Raw genomic sequence first — 16,899 nt, 5'->3', positions numbered from 1 at the left:
ATCAAATCGAATCAGAGGACACCCAGCCGGCATCTGTTGGAGACCCAGTTGGCGTCCGGTGTCAGAAGTGTGAGATTAAAGACAAACTGTGTGTTTCTCTCATCCTTGAAAACACGATGCCGCGTGAAAGCCGCCAGACACACCGGGCCCCGTGCTGTAGGACCCACCAATGTGATGTGTTTGGCGCAGGCAAATCCAGAGACAGAAAGTGGGCAGTGGCTGCCGGGGGCTGGGGGTGGGGAGACAGAGCAACAGCTAACGGGCTTGGGGCTTCCTGTTGGGGTGAAGTCTAGAACGCTTGGAGTTAATTAGCCCGAGGTGGTGGCTGCACAATGATGTGAATGTACCAAATGCCACTGAGCTGTGCACTTTAAACCAGTTAATTTCATGTTCTGTGAATTTTACCTCCATTAAAAAAAACGTATTCTGAATAGCTCACAAAGGTTCAGAATCCACTTCATGAAGTGAGGGGAAAAAAACTGAAAACAGGGCAAAAGGCCAACATTTCTGGGCATGCGGAAGGGAGGCAAAGATCTCTGATCTTCAGGTTTTGTCAAAAGCCACCTCCCGAGGCCCATGTGACACAGCCTGCTGGAGTGGCTCAGCATGGACGGGCACACGCTTTCCCCACACGTGTGTACACTGTCCCATCATGCTGTCTACACCATCGCTGAAGCCTGTGCTTGAAGAAATGGTGGCTTTATTAGATCTGCCCATCTTCCTATAAAGAAACTGAGGCCAGACCAGCAGGCGTTGGTGGTACAGCCAGGACCAGGCGGTGGCCCAACTCTCGTTTCCATTCTCCCTGCCCAGCCTCCTCTGCGCCTCGGGGACATGCTCGCTAGAAAGGCAGGACCGAGAGGGACGTCACCGTGGACCTGGGACTCACAGCAGGGCTCCTCATTCTCCTTGTCCCCAGCTCGGTGACCAGAGATGGCAACAGCACAGGCTGAAATTGGCTTAGTAACAGTTACTGTGCAACACTGTTTGGGAACAAAATTAAAATACCGTGGCATCAAAGCCCAACACGGAGACTCCACTGTCCAGTGGGATCTTTCTGAACCCAGCCGCGAGGGCAGCCGCTGGGAGGCACTTAGCACAGGCGAGACTGCGCCGAAATCCTGGCAGGCTGTCAGTGACAGCTCCAATCAGCTTGTGCCTCCCCGGATCTCCCGTCTGGGGAAGTCTTCTCCCACAATGGCCCTGCACCTGGCAATTCTGTTCCCTCTGGCCACTCTGACAAGACCAAAGGGCCAACAGTGACTGTGCCACAAGCAGAGACTGAAGACCCGCGGCGCACGGCAGCCTGCTCTCTTGCTGCTCTCGGGAGCCCGGCAGCCACCAAGTGACCAAGGCTGGGCCAGCCAATGGAGCCCAACTCGAACAGCCAGCTTGCAGAAGTGTGAGCTGTATCAATCAGGGTTGGCAAATTACTGCCCACGGGCCAAACCTGGCTCAGGCCTGTTTTTGTAAATAAAGTTTTATTGGAACACAGTTATGCCCGTTCACTCACATATTGCTTCTGACTGCTTTTGTGCTATCACAGCAGAGGTGGAGATAGAGCATATGGCACGTCAGGCACAAATATTTACTTTCTGGCCAGAGATAAACAGTGGATGTTTTACCCTTTGTTTTCAGGTGGTTTGTTGTACAGCAAAGGTTAACAAACACAACCCTCAATTTAACAGCTACCTGTAAGGTGGTGTCCTTGTCTCCCTCCCGGAGATCGGGAAGCTGGGTTGGAGCAGTGAAGGGCCAAGTAACTTGCCCGAGGTCACACAGGGGTGCGCAGAGGCAATACTGGCAAAGCAGGGGTTAACCCCGGTGTGTCTAACACCAAAGGCCCAGCCCCCACCACAATGCCGAATCAATACCTCCAGTGAACATTCCATCTCCACCTCCCAGGCCCGTCCTCGTCAATAAAAGATGGCAGGATAAAATTTCAAATGAACAAAAGGGCATCCACGCCAGGAAAAGCCACTGAGGGCCAAGGAAGCCGACATGGCATAACACACTCCACTGCCCAGGCTCAGGTGGCGGAAGGAGCAGCCCGGCCACCTGGAGTCCCAGGGGACAGGGGCCCTTCCTACGGGACACTCCCTGTGCCACACACTCGCCTCCTCCCCTGGTGCCTGCACACACGGGGTCAGCCACCAAGGCCACTGATGTCCCTGCAAAGGCAATAGATGCAGGGGTGCCACTGGTTACCCCATCATCCTGAGCCCCCGAACCAGGCACACCATGGAGCCCAGGCCTGAGGCTCTGCAGAGAACAGGTGGGGGCCAGGACTCACGTCTGGTCCCCAGCATCCCCGGCTCTGCCTGTATCAGGCCAGTGGAAAGACCTGACAGGACAGGGACCTTACGAACTCAACAATCCACATGTGGCACATGTACCTATACAGACAATGCATATATCACCAATAAAGACCACAGAGCAGTCAACACTAGATGGATGCTTATCATAGTCTCAACCGTACTTAAATTATTCAATGTTCAGTCACTTGAGATATGTTACTACCCACATTTTAAGGATGAGGAAATCAAGGCCCAGAGAGGTCAACTAGCTTGCCCAAGATCACACAGCAGTTATGTTGACAGAGCTACTTACTGGCCACTGCAACGCACCATCTACTTACAGGACACACAGCATGCAGTTGGGAGGAATGAATCCAAACACTCCCTCAAGCCCAAAGATTCCAGGGCAAAATTTTCCAGGCAGCTCACCTGTCACCACAGCCTAGAGAGTACTGGGCTGGAACACGGTGACACTCATCTCTGTGGGGACAAAGGCAGGGTTCACGTTCTGGGGCTGCCCGAACTGAAAAGCTGGAGCTCTGTGTCCTCCCTGCCCTTCCCAAGCTGCCTCAACCTACCCCAGAGGACACCAGGAGAGTGGCTAGTCAAACGCAGGGCTACAGGGGGCACAGTTCATCAACAGGGAAAAGGCTACTAAACCTTACACAGTGGTCCTGTTCACAGAGGCCCAGAGGGCTTCAGGAAGGGCTGTCAACAGGTGGTCACGAGGGCCGCTGGGCACACCGGGAGGGGGCCTCCCTGGGGGGGGGAAAGGGGACAAAATGCTCCTGTTCCTTCCAGTTCTGGTCAAAACACACAATGTACCCACTTGGGCTCAAAGCCCCGGTCAACACACCTCTCGGGATCTCATCTTCCCCTTCTGTAAAATGGGCCTAAAAATATCTCCTCCCAGACACTAACTGTGAAGACTTCATGAGACCAAATGTTATTCTAAATTTCCTAGTAGCCACATTTAAAAAATGAACTACAAAGACACAGCTGAAATTAATTTTCATAATATATTTTATGCAACCCCAAATACACAAAATATCAGCATTTCAATATGCGGCACTGGCCGCATTTCAGGCGCTCTATAGTCCCACGTGCCCAGTGGCCACAGCGCTGAACCACGTGCCCTGGGCCGGGGTTCCCTCTTCTGGGGTCAGGTGCTGGTTCCCTCATCTTGCTGCCACATGCTGGCTGGATGTGGGGAAGGGTCACGTCCCACAATTTCTCCCACACGGGGGGTCAACCCCGCGCTAACCAATCCCTCTAAGCTGGCTCCCTTCTCAACCACCAAATGGAGTAGTTTGCAGCAGGGCTGTCTGCAGTTTAGAGGAGATGATACTGCCAGGTATCAAAGCTTATTTTAAAGCAATTGTGAATAAACAGTGCGGACTGAGAGCTAGGATCACAGACCAACAGGAGGGAAGAGAGAGCCCGAAAACCCACCCCAGATTGAAAGCTGGATCCAGGATGGACCGGGCAGGAGAAAGCAGTCGGCCGGCCGCGGCAGGTCACTGTGCGCAGGAGATAAATTACACGTCTGCCTTACACGAGACACAAATACTAACTCCAGACAGATCAAAAACCCAAAGAAAAGCAAAACATTAAAATTATTAGAAGAGAATACAAGAGAGCACCTTATGGCAATGGGGTAGCAATGGTTTCAAAAGCTAAATCACACACACACAAAAAATTAATTTGACCACATCCAAATGTAAAACTTCTGTATAGCAAAAGGCTACTCACTGCAAGCAAAAGTACAAAGTCCAGCCAAACCAGGCCAAGGTGCATCCAGAATATATAAGGAACATCTATAAATCGGTAAAAAGCAGACTGGGACCCGTCGTAAAGATGGGCATATTCAGAAAGCAGAAAGCTGAGCGGTTGATGAACTGGAAGGCACCCTCTAGGAATCAGACAAAATGCAAGTTAAAACGAGATATCCTCCCCACCCATCACACCTGGTGAATACCAGGTGACACCAAATCTAGCTACGGGTGAGGGGCACAGGGAGCTCTTACACAAAGCAGGGGGGATTATAACTTGGCACAACCCCCCCGGAGTGCAATTTGAGAACACCCAAGAAAGCTAGACCTGTGCACACGGAAGGCACAGAGGGCAACCTCTCCTCCTACAACACACCCAGGGAAGCGCTGGCCACGCACAAAGAGTGTTCCCTGCAGCACCATCTGAAAGAGCAAGACAAGGAAAACAGCCCAGTGTCCACAGGAGATGGGAGAAATGGGGTTAACCATTACATGAAACAGGACTCAGCAGTTACAGGGTATAAACTTGAGCCACATGATCAACTCAGTGTGGATTCTTTTAAGTAGCTAGTAATCAAGGTGCCCTGAAGACAAAGCTTCCAGGCAACAGGAAGTGCCCTGATACCCCTCTCCCCTGCCCCACACAGGCTGCCCCAGGCCCCACTGGACCATCAGTGACTGCACGACATCCGTAAACACCACGTTGCACAACCAGCCCGTGTCCAAGATCAGGAGGCAATCAGAAAGCATCTAACTAGCCAATGAGCTAAATGCTGCAGGAGACACTCGCTCCCGCTACTGTCTGTGGTCAGTGCCCTCTTCAGTCCAGCCCCAGACCTCAAATGAGCCCACAAGGGTGGGACGCCCCCACCAGGTTCCCAGGGAGCAGCACCTTGCTCTACTGGAGGACGCTGGACATGGGGAAGGGTCACGTCACATAATTTCTCCCACATTTGGGGTCACCCCCGTTTGTCGTGAGACCCAAGAAGAAAGACAGGGTCTCCTTCCACAGGAAAGCAGCTGGGGATGGGGCAAGTGGGCAGGAGAGCTCAGCTTTGGAATCCCAAGACAGATGGGACTGGGCCTGGGCGCTGTGTTAGTGCTTTCTGAAAGCAGGGACTCCAGACATTTCTACACCGTGTTCACAGCAACTTTAGCCACAACAGCAAAAAGCTGGGAGCACCTCAAATGTTCATTGACAGAAAAATGAACAAAATGAAGTCTATCGACACACTGGAATATGGTTCAGCCTTACAAATAAAAAATTCCGACACGTGCTACAACACAGATGAAGCTTGTGTTGAATTAAGCCAGTTACAAAAAGAATACTGCCTGCAGTTGCTGGGGGCTGGGGAGTCCGTGTTTAACGGGAACAGAGCCCCGTTTTTCGAGATGAAGGAGTTCTGGAGATGGATGGTGGTGATGGTTGTACAACATGGATGTACTTAAAGCCACTAAACTGGACACCCAACAATGGTTAAAAGGGTAGCCTTTTATATTATAGGCATTTTTACCACAATTTTTAAAATCTTAAGTGAAAAAAATACTCTCACATCAACTTCCACTACATTCTTCATTCATCATTTATTGCTTCCCTCACCTCCTTCAAGCCTTGGCTCGAGTACCACTTTCTCAATGAGGCCACCCTGACCACCCTGTGTCACGCTGCAGCCACCTGCACTCCAGCGCCCACCGCCAGGCTCTCCTTTGCTCCACACTGCGTGCCTGCTTCTTTCCGATCTCTCCTAACCATCGTCCCCCCTGGCTAGGGTGTCAGCCCTACGAGGGCAGGAATACTGGTCTGTCTGGATCACTGTTGTATCCCAAGAGCCTAGAACAATCTAGCAGACACTCACCCAAAGGCAGCAGGACACACATCCTTCTCAAGTGCAATTCTCCAGGAGAGACCACGTGCCAGGCTAACGGGCACAGTGCACACTATCTGTGTGAGGAACACACTCATAACTTTGACTCAAACTGTACAAGAGCAATTCATGTATCCAAAACGTTTGTACCCCTGTAATGTTGTGAAATTTAAAAAAAAAAATGTAAAAAGGAATAAACCATACCAAAAAAAATGTTCTCCCACCATGAAGGATTGAAATTAGAAATCAATAACAGAAATCTTAGGAGTGCACAAATACATAGAAATTAAACATGTCTAAATAGCCAATGGGTCAGAGAAATCACAGGGAAATTAGAAAACACTTAAAAATGGGTGAAAAAGAAGACAAAACATCAAGACTTATGGGATACACAACTCATGCAGTGCTTAAAAGGAAATGTGTATCTGTAAATGTATACATTAAAAAGAAGAAAAATCTCGAATCAGTAGCCAAAACCTACCTTGTGAAAGTAGAAAAAGAGCAACAAACTAAAATAAGTAGGAAGGAAATAATAAAGGTTGGGGTTGAAGTTAATGAAATCTAGACTAGAAAACACAATAAATAAAATCAATGAAACCAGAAGTTGGTTATTTGGAAATATCAATGAAATTGACAAACTTTATCTAGACTAATCAAGAAAAACAGGGAAGACAAAAATTACCAAACGCAGGAATGAAAGAAATGAAAGAAGTAACATTACCACCAATTTACTGAATCAAAAAGGATAAGAAAGTACCATGAACTGCACAGAAATAAATCAAACGTACATGAAATGGACAAAGTTCTGCTAAGACACAAACTAGCAAGCTTGTCTCAAGAAGAAAGAAAATCTAAATAGATCTATAACAAGTAGAGACCAAATTAATAATTTTAAAACTTCCCACAAAGAAAAGCCCAGGCCCAAATGGCTTCATTGGTGGATTTTACCTAATATTTAAAGAAAAATTAATGCAAATTCTGCACAAACTTTTCAGAAAAATGGCAGAGAATATTTCCCAAGTCATTTTATGAGGCCAATACTACCTTGATACCAAAACCAATCTTCTCAAGAAAATTACAGACTGATAGCAGTTACGAGCATAGATGCAAAAAACCTCAACAAATACTAACAAACTGAATCCAGAAACCTATAAAAATGATTATAAACCATGACTAAGTGGGATCTATCCCAAGAATGAAAGATTTGCCTAGCATCTAAAAATCAATTCATGTGATATATTAATAGAATAAAGGACAAAGAGCAGCTAAGCATTTCGATAGATGCAGAAAAAGCATTTGACAAAATTCAGCACCATTTCATGATTAAAAATGCTCAACAGAATAGGAATACAGGTGAACTCCTCAAAATGATAAAGAGCCCACAGCTAGCATCATACTTAATAGTGAAAGACTGAAATGAAAGCTTTGCCCCCAAGATCAGGAACAAGACACAGACATCCACTCTTACCACTTCTATTCAACATGGCACTGGAGGTCTTAGCCAGGGCAGTTAGGCAAGACAATGGACTAACAGGCATCAAGATTGCAAAGGAAGAAGTAAAATTATATCTATAGCATATGACACACTCCTGTATGTAGAAAATCCTACAGAATCTACCAAAAATTATTAGAACCAATAAACAAGTTCAGAAAGATATAAGATAAACATACAAATATTAATTGTATCTCTGTACATGAGCAATGAACAAGTTTAAAATGGAATTAAGAAAACAATTTCATTGATAATAGCATTAAATTCTCAGGAATAAATTAAACAAGTGCAAAATTTAAAATTGGAAAACTAGAAAACATTATTGAAGAAATAAAAAGACCTAATTAAACGGAAAACGTCTCATGCTCACGGATCAGAGACTCAGTACTGTGAAGACGGCAATATTCTCCAAAACTATCTGCAGATTCAAAACAATTCCAATCAGGCTGGGCGCGGTGGCTCATGCCTGTAATCCTAGCATTCTGGGAGGCCGAAGCGGGTGGATCGCTCAAGGTCAGGAGTTCGAGACTAGCCTGAGCAAGAGCGAGACCCCCGTCTCTACTAAAAAAAAAATAGAAAGAAATTATCTGGCCAACTAAAATATATATAGAAAAAAAATTAGCCGGGCATGGTGGTGCGTGCCTGTAGTCCCAGCTACCCGGGAGGCTGAGGCAGTAGGATGGCTTAAGCCCAGGAGTTTGAGGTTGCTGTGAGCTAGGCTGATGCCACGGCACTCACTCTAGCCCGGGCAACAAAGCAAGACTCTGTCAAAAAAAAAAAAAAAAAAACAATCCCTATCAAAATCCCAGAGGGCTTCTTTCTAGAAACTGATGAGCTGATCCTAAAATTCACATGGAAATTCAAGGGACCGAGAGTAGTCAAAATAGCATTTAAAAAAAGAACAAAGTTGGAGGACTCAACCCTTCCCGATTCCAAAACTTACTGTGAAGCAACAGTGAGCAACACAAAGTGGCATTAGATGGACAGACAGGTCAAAGGACTAGAACTGAAGGTCTGGAAATGGTCCCATGTTTCTCTGGTTAACCGATTTTCAACAAGGGCACCGAGACAATTCAATAGGGAAGTATACTTTTTTCAACAAATGGCGTTTGGATAAACAGAAACCACAAGCAAAATGATGACGTTGAACCCCTCCCTCAGGCCACACACAAGAAGTAATTCAAAATGGATCATACACCTAAATGTAAGGTCTAATACTATAAAATGCTTACAAGAGAACACAGGTGCAAATGCCCTTCAGTTAGGCAAATCCTTCTTAGATCTGACACCAAAAGCACAAGCAACGAAAGAAAACATACACAGACTTCATCAAAATTTAAACCTTTCATATTTCAAAGGACTCCATCAACAAAGTGAAAAAGATGACAGAATGAGGGAAAATATTATCAAATTGTGTATCTGACAAGGGACTTTCTCTAAAATACATAAAGAACTCTTACATCTTAATAAAAAGACAAATAACCGAATTAAAAAATGAGCAACAGACATTTCTCCAAAGATGTACAAATCTCGAAGAAGCACCTGAAAAGATGTTCCGTATTGTTAGCCACGGGAGAAATGCAAATCCCAAACACGGTAGGACATCACTCCACGCACCTCGAGGACGGCTTTTATCAAAAGGGCAGATAATAACAAGTATTGGTGCAAATGTGCAGAAATTAGTATCCCTAAACCCTGCTGGTGGGAACGTGAAACGATCCACCCATGCTGGACAGCAGTGTGGCAGTTCCTCAAAGGTGAAACACAGTTAGCACATGACCCAGCAACCCCAATCCTGCATAAATACTCAAGAGAAATGAAAACACATGTCCACACAAAAACTTGTGAGTGAATGTTCACAGTAGCACGTTTTATAACAGCCAAATAGTGGCGAAAAAACCTTACGTTCATCAACCGATGACAGGATAAACAAAATGGGACAGAGCCATACAACGGAATAAAAAGCAAAGAAGTACTGACACAACACGGGTGAACCTTCGAAACATACCAAGCGAGAGACGCCAGTCACAAAAGCCCACACCGTGTATGATCCCATTTATGTGACGTGTCCAGAGCAGGCAAAGCCAGAGACAGAAAGCAATTAGCGGCTGCCAGGGGCTGGGGAGAGGGGGAGTAACTGCCAAGGGGTGTGTGATATCTTTCTGGGGTGATGACAATGTTCTAAAAGTGAGTGGAGTGATGGTTGCACAACTTCGTGAATATGTTGTACCAGAAACCACTGAACTGTACTCTTTAAATAGGTGACATGTATGCATATAAATGATAGCTCAATGAAACTGGCGTATAGACAATTCTACAACTCAAGGGCAGTGTCGGCACATTCGCATTTCTCAGTGCTTGGTGTGTGCCGGGCCCTGTTCCGGGAACTGGGGAACATCCTGATGAACAGGACGGACAAGATCCCTGCCCACCGGGGCCTTGCTCAAGTGCAGGGAGGTGGCAAACAGCTGGTAAGACCAGAGCTTCTCATTGGTCCACAGCCTGGAAGGTCACTGGGACTCCACCATCCTGTCCCAGATGGCGGACCCTGCCTTGCCTGCCAGAGCAGACCTTGGGCATGCCAACTCCCCCCTCTCAGCCCCAGTTCCCCATCTTGTAGGTATGAATAGTGACATCATCTGCCCTCTCTGGACGACAGGTCACAGAGCAAGAGTGACAGAAAGGCCACATGCTGGGGGCTGTAGGGCCAAGGTCCAGAGGGATCATCCACCCATGGCTCCCTCTCCGCACCCTACAGCCAGTCTCTACAAGGAAGCCCACTCCAGCATTTATTCGAGAGCCGCCGGGAATTTCTTCCAGAAGGCAACCTTTGCTTTGCTGGGACTACTCTCCATCAGCACCGCCTCTGTCCTACGGAGCCTTCTCCATACCATCCTCGCAGATATCCGGAAACAGCCTTCCTGCCTTTCCAGTGTTGTCAGAGCAACTGCCTGGCTCCCTAACGGTCACTGCCATACGATTTAGCTTTTGGTCACATCCCGCATACATAACACAGTTTGATTACAACGTATCTCACTGTGGATTTGTTTGGGCTCCGGTATCTGTATGCCCATTTCCTTCCCCAGATTTGTAAGTTTTCAGCCATTATATCTTTGAATAAGCTTTCTGGTCAAAGATTTTAATATTTTTAAATTCATCCTTTTAATTTCCCATGGCATAAATATCAATCCATTCATGCACATAAACAAAAAGCTGAGCCCTCAAAAACTCTCCTAAGAGGGTAAAGGGCCCCTTATAGGCCTAAAGTCTGAGAACCACGGTGCTACCCCACCTGCTTCACGTGAGAGTGAGCGGAATGATAAACCGGCAGGCCGCCCAGGGATGACGTGGAGGCGGGGAAGACACTGCTCCGTTACTCCACATGGCCACGTGGGCGGCTGCCTGGCGCGGACCCCAGCAAGTCCAGCCAATGTCCTCTGCCCTGGTTTACTCACCTGGAAAATGGGGCAACAATACCACGCTCCCTTCTCAGGGCTGTGGTGAGGGTGGCGCGAGTCTGTGCTTGGAAAGCACTTAGGGACCAGCGTGGCCCAGATACTCACCATCACTGTGATTTTCACACTGCAAAGTCACCGGGATTCCCCTGAGGAAGCGGGATGGAGGGAGACTTTGTGGGCCCCTTTGGCCCTCGGTGACCCTGCCTCCCCCGAGGAGGAGCGCCCCACGACACCCTGGCCCCAGCTACCCTGACGTGGCTGGGCACGTCCCCCAGGGGCCCACCTGGGAAGGGAAACTGCGGCTGAGGGAAGGTGGCCCCTGTGCCACTGCCACCTGCACTAGGCGCTGGGAGCTTCGAAACAGCTGAGCGTGCACCTGGCCGTGGGGTCCAGAGCTCACCCCAACCCCTACGTTCCGGAAACGCACATCCCGACCACCCCCTTAACGTAGGCTGAAGTGGGTGTCCGTCTCCTGCAACTCCAAGAACCTTGTCGCAAACAAGCAGACTCAAAAGAGACAGAACAGTCCCAAGGGAGGACTGTGCCCAGACTCAGCACAGAAAACTGCCACCGCCACCAAGCCTGAGTTGCTTAACCCTAGCCCAGACATTCCCCACAGAGACCCCAAAGAACCAAAACAAGCCCCAGGCCAGCGGCTGCAGACGACAGCCTTTCTATTCCTTCAGCTGGCAGCGTTTCCTGATTCCAAAGCCTCGGTGACCACGCGGTTGCCCTAGGGAAGTGAGTGAGGCCTGGAGCTCTCTGGAACCCAGAAGGTGGCACTGACGTGTCCTTGTGTTTGGGGAGTTAGGAGCGGCACAGGCCAGGCCTTGCCATGACAGTCTGCAAGAATTCCGTTCCCAGCGTTACTTGGACTCTGTGTTGTGTTCAGGAGAAAACTCACAGCTTAACCACGGCCACGCACCCTGCACCTGCCCACACCCAGCCTTGGTAAACACCCCGGGAGCGCGATCCTGGTGGACATGGGCCAGCAGGGGTTCCGCACGGCCTGCCCAGGAACCCACCAGGCCAGAGGCCCGTGGCGTTGAGCTGCCCAGCCCGAGCACAGCCATGGGGCTGGCCCAACGTCTGAAACCCCCAGAGTGAAGCTGAGGGCGTGCACTCCCCAGGTGATGGGACCTCCTAATACCAAAAAAAGGGGGGTAATTCAACTACGGCTTTAATTAAGCACCAAAACACCCACTGTCTTCTCACTAACAGATGCATCTCTGGTAATTCCCTTTTTCCATTTCCACAAATCTATAGTATTTCTAGTTTTTGATCAACTGTGCCCCAGCAATGACTGTACAGCTTTTTCAATCCAGAAGTGATTTTTTTAAAACTACTTAGCAACTTGAAGCCACAGGAAATTTTTATAAGTCAATTATGTATATTTTTCTTGCAGAGAAGTATGCTAGATTAATTAATAAAAGACCCATGAGCATACAAGTCTAATACATTAGGCTAAAATTCTTTGGGGAAAGTGGCTGCACAAATTCAAGAAAAGAACAATGAGGATTTCCTAATGCTCATTTATGTCTTTTTCAGTGAAAAGTGGGCAGCACAGTGGGTCGTATCCCAGTGGAGAGTTAAAGAGTTAGGCAATGGTTACTTCTAAAATACCGATATTTACTTCACAGAGGAGGTACTACATCCTTTCAAATATTTAAACCTATGAAGAAAAATTTTAGATGTTGACTTAAAAATGCGCGAGAAGGCTAGTAAATGATTAATGGCAGAATCTGTAAGTGGGGATAAAGAAATCCACTGTGTAATTCTTTCAGCTTTGCTGGATATTTCAATTTTTCATGAGAAAATGTTGCAAGGACTAAGTAAGGGAACATACAGTCTTTTCAAAATAACACTTTTAGAGAGAGGAAAACATTTTTTGGAAGAGACGTGCCCCAGCCCAGTCCTACCCAGGGCCACAGTAGGTGCGCGATGACCACTCCCCAGGGGATGCCTCCCGGACAGTCTCCCAACTGAAGCCTTTTTAAGTTAAGCCACTCAGGACTTTCTCCAGCTGTTCTTCCTCCTGAAAACTGAGTGTTTCTCAAAGTGTGCTCCCAGAACTCCTCAGGGCAAAATCTCTCTGGAGAACCCCGGTCCTGCATTTCTGGCCACATCAGATTTTCTGGGGGGTGGGCCCGGAGCCCTCTGCACCCCTGAGGCCCTGCACTCAGAACCCGCGGCCTCAGATTAGGAGTTTGTGGCCTAATGCAGCCAGCACACCTCTCCCGGAGCTACCCCCAGAGTAACTGCCACACCCAACAAGGACAACTTTCAAACACCACCTCTGGTCCTCCGTGGGTGCCAGTCCCCTGCTCTGCACTGACATCTGGCAGCCAATCAGGGGAGCCCAGCACAGCACTGCTGCTGCCCACAAACTCCTGGTGGCCCAGCAGGCTTTTAAGAGTTTAATCTCCCAGGAAGTGACCTGTGCTTCAGCTGACCTGTCCCTGGGTCACATAAATCCAGAGTGACCCAGGCAGCTGTCCCCACACCCAGGGAGGGTTCTGGGTATTGGGTGTGGGCACATCCTCCCCCACCCTACAAAGACTGGAAACCCCTTGAATGGCAAGAAGGCACGTGTCAAGGCATCCTCTTCCCCAAGACGGACGTCAGTCTTAGTACTAGAGCCAATGAAATCAAACCATTCCCCGAGTATGCTTTCAACAACAGCAACAGCTAAATGCGTACCACATCCAGAAGTCTGATCAGAAAGGTCAGCTTTCGCCCACTGACTGTAGATCTATCTCATGCCACAGGAACAAGAATTGTGGCTAGTTTTCTAACTGCCACCTGGTTGCTCTTTCCAGCTGGGTGACACGCATGGAGCCATGGCAAGCATGGGGATGAAGGGCTGGGCCCCACAGTGCTGCCTGGGGTGCAATTCCAATTTCCCCACCTCTCCCCTAGCTGTGTGTCCTAAGGCAATTGGCTTCACGCCTCTGAGCTTCAGGCTCCTGATCTGTGAAATGGGAGTAAGACTCAATGAGGGAATATATCGCGAGAGTATATCACTAATACCAACCAAAAGGAAACGCTGGGAGTATTGCTGTTACTGCCACTATTGTGACTACTGGGTGGCTGTGTCCCCACCTTGGAACAAGAAGTAGATTATTCTGCCAAAGGCTTATGTTCAATGCTGGGGTATTCAAACCACTCAGCCCTCTTCCAGGTGTTTTATATCTCTCCCGGGCAGCACCTAGTGGTCACCTCTTTCACAAATCCTGTGGCATCATGCACTAACTGTCCAGTCACTCCTCTTCCTCCCACTAACCAGGAAGCTCCCTGGGGCAGCAACCTGCGGCCAGTCCAGGCCCGGCAGGCAAGCAGGCCTTTGATGACTGTGGAGCTCATTTTTATGCAACATGCACAGAAAACCAAACATCCTAGATCACCTCTGACCAGCAGAGAACGGCAGGCCTCTCGTTTTGGGTAGGCGGGTTAGATGCAACAGCCAGGTCACAAAGGTGACCCAGGCAAGGGGAGAGTTCCAGGCTCCAAGCCCTTCACTCAGTCTGTACACATTCTTTCAGCAAGTAGTTCACTCTCCGGGAGCCCAGGTGAAGGGCAGGGGGCCCTAAGGTGAACAAGACAGGCCTGTGTTTGGAGCTCCCCTCCCCTCCCCAGTCTGTGCAGAGGGTCACAAAATTTGCTAGAGGTCACCTGGATGAAGGAAGACCCTAAACGTTCCCTCCCTGGCCCTTAGGAGGAGACTGGAATTCCAGACAAACGAGACGTCAGGAGCTGGGAGGCACATCCCCAGGCTCCTTTCTGAGTAGGAGGCACAGCCTTGAGCCCCCGTACCGACTCCCAAACTGAGTCCCACTTTGGAAAAGGCCCCACTGCTCACACGGCCCGCCAGGGACACCAGACCTCTAATAAATATTTGGAAACAAAACAAGTATTGCTAAAGAACTGTTGTCCCATAAAAGTCCATTTTTAGGAGCGTTTTCCTGTATATTGGCCAACTCCTGGCATGTTTTTCTTAGTTTCACGTTTTTTTCTTCTGTCTTTTTGCTCATCGCTGATGAAATATAAAATGCAGTGCTGTCGGGATGCCTCTGCGCTGCGCTGGGCAGCACCCCTCACACCTGACCTCAGCCCCGCCGGGGTCCAACCCCCAGGATAGTCCCCAGGCCTGCACAGGGGGCCCCCAGATGCCAGCAGGGGGCCGTGTACACAACCCAGAGCACCTGCTGAATTAGAAACAAATGAATGAATGGAAATCACCTGGAAACTCACCCCCACATGAATAGGCAGACACCCCTCGCCACGCCCTCACCACGGGATCTAATTTGTTAAAAGCAGCCAAGTGCTGTCACCAGTGCCCACGGGGATTGCCTTTACAGGCAAAATCACCTTCTTCACAGAATTCCTTTGATACCTGAATCCCAGTCTCCTTCCACGGGGGCCCAGAGTAGCACCAGCTTCCCACCCAATTCTTCCTACTTGGAAACCAAGAAATTCCTCAGCATGATAGTGGAATCTGCCGCCTTTGGAACATTGCTCCCCAGGAGTTTTAACACCCAGGCAATGTTAGAGCAGCAAAGTCCTATCAACACAAGGGTCTCCCTCAAACCCTCTTTTAAGGATACTGACCTCGGGGTAAAAACCCACAGCTATCACCCCGCCCCCTTACAGCTGCCCTGTTGCTGACTTTCTCCCCTAAATTAACACTGAACGCAGAGCAGGCGCCAAGCTCTCTCCGCCTCACTCCGCTCCCCGCAGGCTCAACACTGTCCCGAGCCACACCTGTCGCCTACAAGTGGTTGGAAAACTCGGGTCTCCAAAAGCAGTCGCCTCCAGAAGCTGTCCTGGACACCGCCAAGCCCCGGGGGGCGCCGGGCTAGTCACTAATCATTTCCGAATGCGGCAGCAGAGGACTGGACCAAGCTGAATCCGTTTCCAGGGGCGCCGAACCCTGGTCCCCTCGGCCAAGTCAGGGGTCAAATCCCAGGTAGAGAGCAAACCGCCAGTCCCCAACGGGGGACTTCCCAAATTACCTCTCTGCCTCCTGAAGCTTAACTTAATTAGTTGATTGGCCTCATTAACGTTCGAACTTGAGTTTCAAACGAAAAAGAGGTCATGCAACTATCCAATTTACTACCTCGAATCTCCACGCAGAAACCACTTTATTTTTGGATGGCCTCCGAGGACTCCCAGGACCGTGCCCGCAGCTGCCAGCCCCCGAGGCCTGAACCCCCCACCTGCCGGGCCCAAGCGCCTTCTCAGATCAAGCCGCCCAGAGCCCCTTAAAAGCTCCGCCGCAAAAACTCACGGTCATCAGCACGAGCTTCTCCCCTTCTGGGCGCCCCCAGCCCCACAGAATTGCGAACCTTGCCCGCGCGCCCACCTTGGAGGCAGAGTGTTCCCGCGCAGACCCGCCTGGAGGCTGCGAGGGCAGCTCCGACCCCGCACCCTCCGAACCTGGTGGAGAAGTCCACCGCGGTCCCCGCACCCTCCGGACCTGAGCGCGAGGTCCTCCGCGGCCCCCGCATCCTCCGAACCCAGGCGGCGAGGTCCACCGAGTCCCCGGCACCCTCCGAACCCTGGCGCCGAGGTCCACCAAGTACCCCCCCCCCCGCCCGCCCCGAACCCGGGCGGCGAAGCCTGCCGCGGCGGTCGCACCTGCTTGCTCAGTCCGGTGGCCCCAGCCCAGCTGGAGACTGCGCGGTCGGCACGCAGCGCCCCGGCCGCCCCGTGGAGGCGCCCGGGCAGCGGGCTGCGCGGGCGGAGCTGCCCCGCTGTCGGGAGGAGGGATGCCCGGGTGAAAGTTGCCAGGGAAACTTGAGCAACTCCGGCGCGCCGGTGCCAGCCTCCTGCATAATTCACGGGCGGTGGCGGCAGGGCTGTGCCCGCCGGGTCCCCCTACCCTAGCTGGTGGGCACGGCTGGCAGGGGTCGGGCACCCGGCGGGGGCTCCGCGCGACCCCCGGAGACCCGGGCGCCCGACCCGCCACCTTCGGACCCTCACCGGGTGCGCCGGACCCGGCATCCCCGAGGCAGC

General features: G+C 50.2%; 1 protein-coding gene across 1 annotated transcript in view; it reads right to left on the bottom strand.

The window, feature by feature from the left end:
• Positions 1–16,585, bottom strand: part of SHANK2 (SH3 and multiple ankyrin repeat domains 2) — a 518,956-nt gene extending 502,371 nt beyond the window's left edge. The window contains exon 1 of the mRNA XM_069471699.1: positions 16,522–16,585. The gene's annotated coding sequence lies outside the window, so the exon portion shown is untranslated. The remainder of the gene's footprint in view (positions 1–16,521) is intronic.
• Between the last annotated feature and the right edge of the window lie 314 nt (positions 16,586–16,899).

This window comes from Eulemur rufifrons, chromosome 6 (assembly GCF_041146395.1).
Source record: "Eulemur rufifrons isolate Redbay chromosome 6, OSU_ERuf_1, whole genome shotgun sequence".
In the NCBI taxonomy this organism is placed as follows: domain Eukaryota; kingdom Metazoa; phylum Chordata; class Mammalia; order Primates; family Lemuridae; genus Eulemur; species Eulemur rufifrons.
Note: the sequence above shows the minus strand (reverse complement) of the source record. Positions and strands in the feature narration are given on the sequence as shown.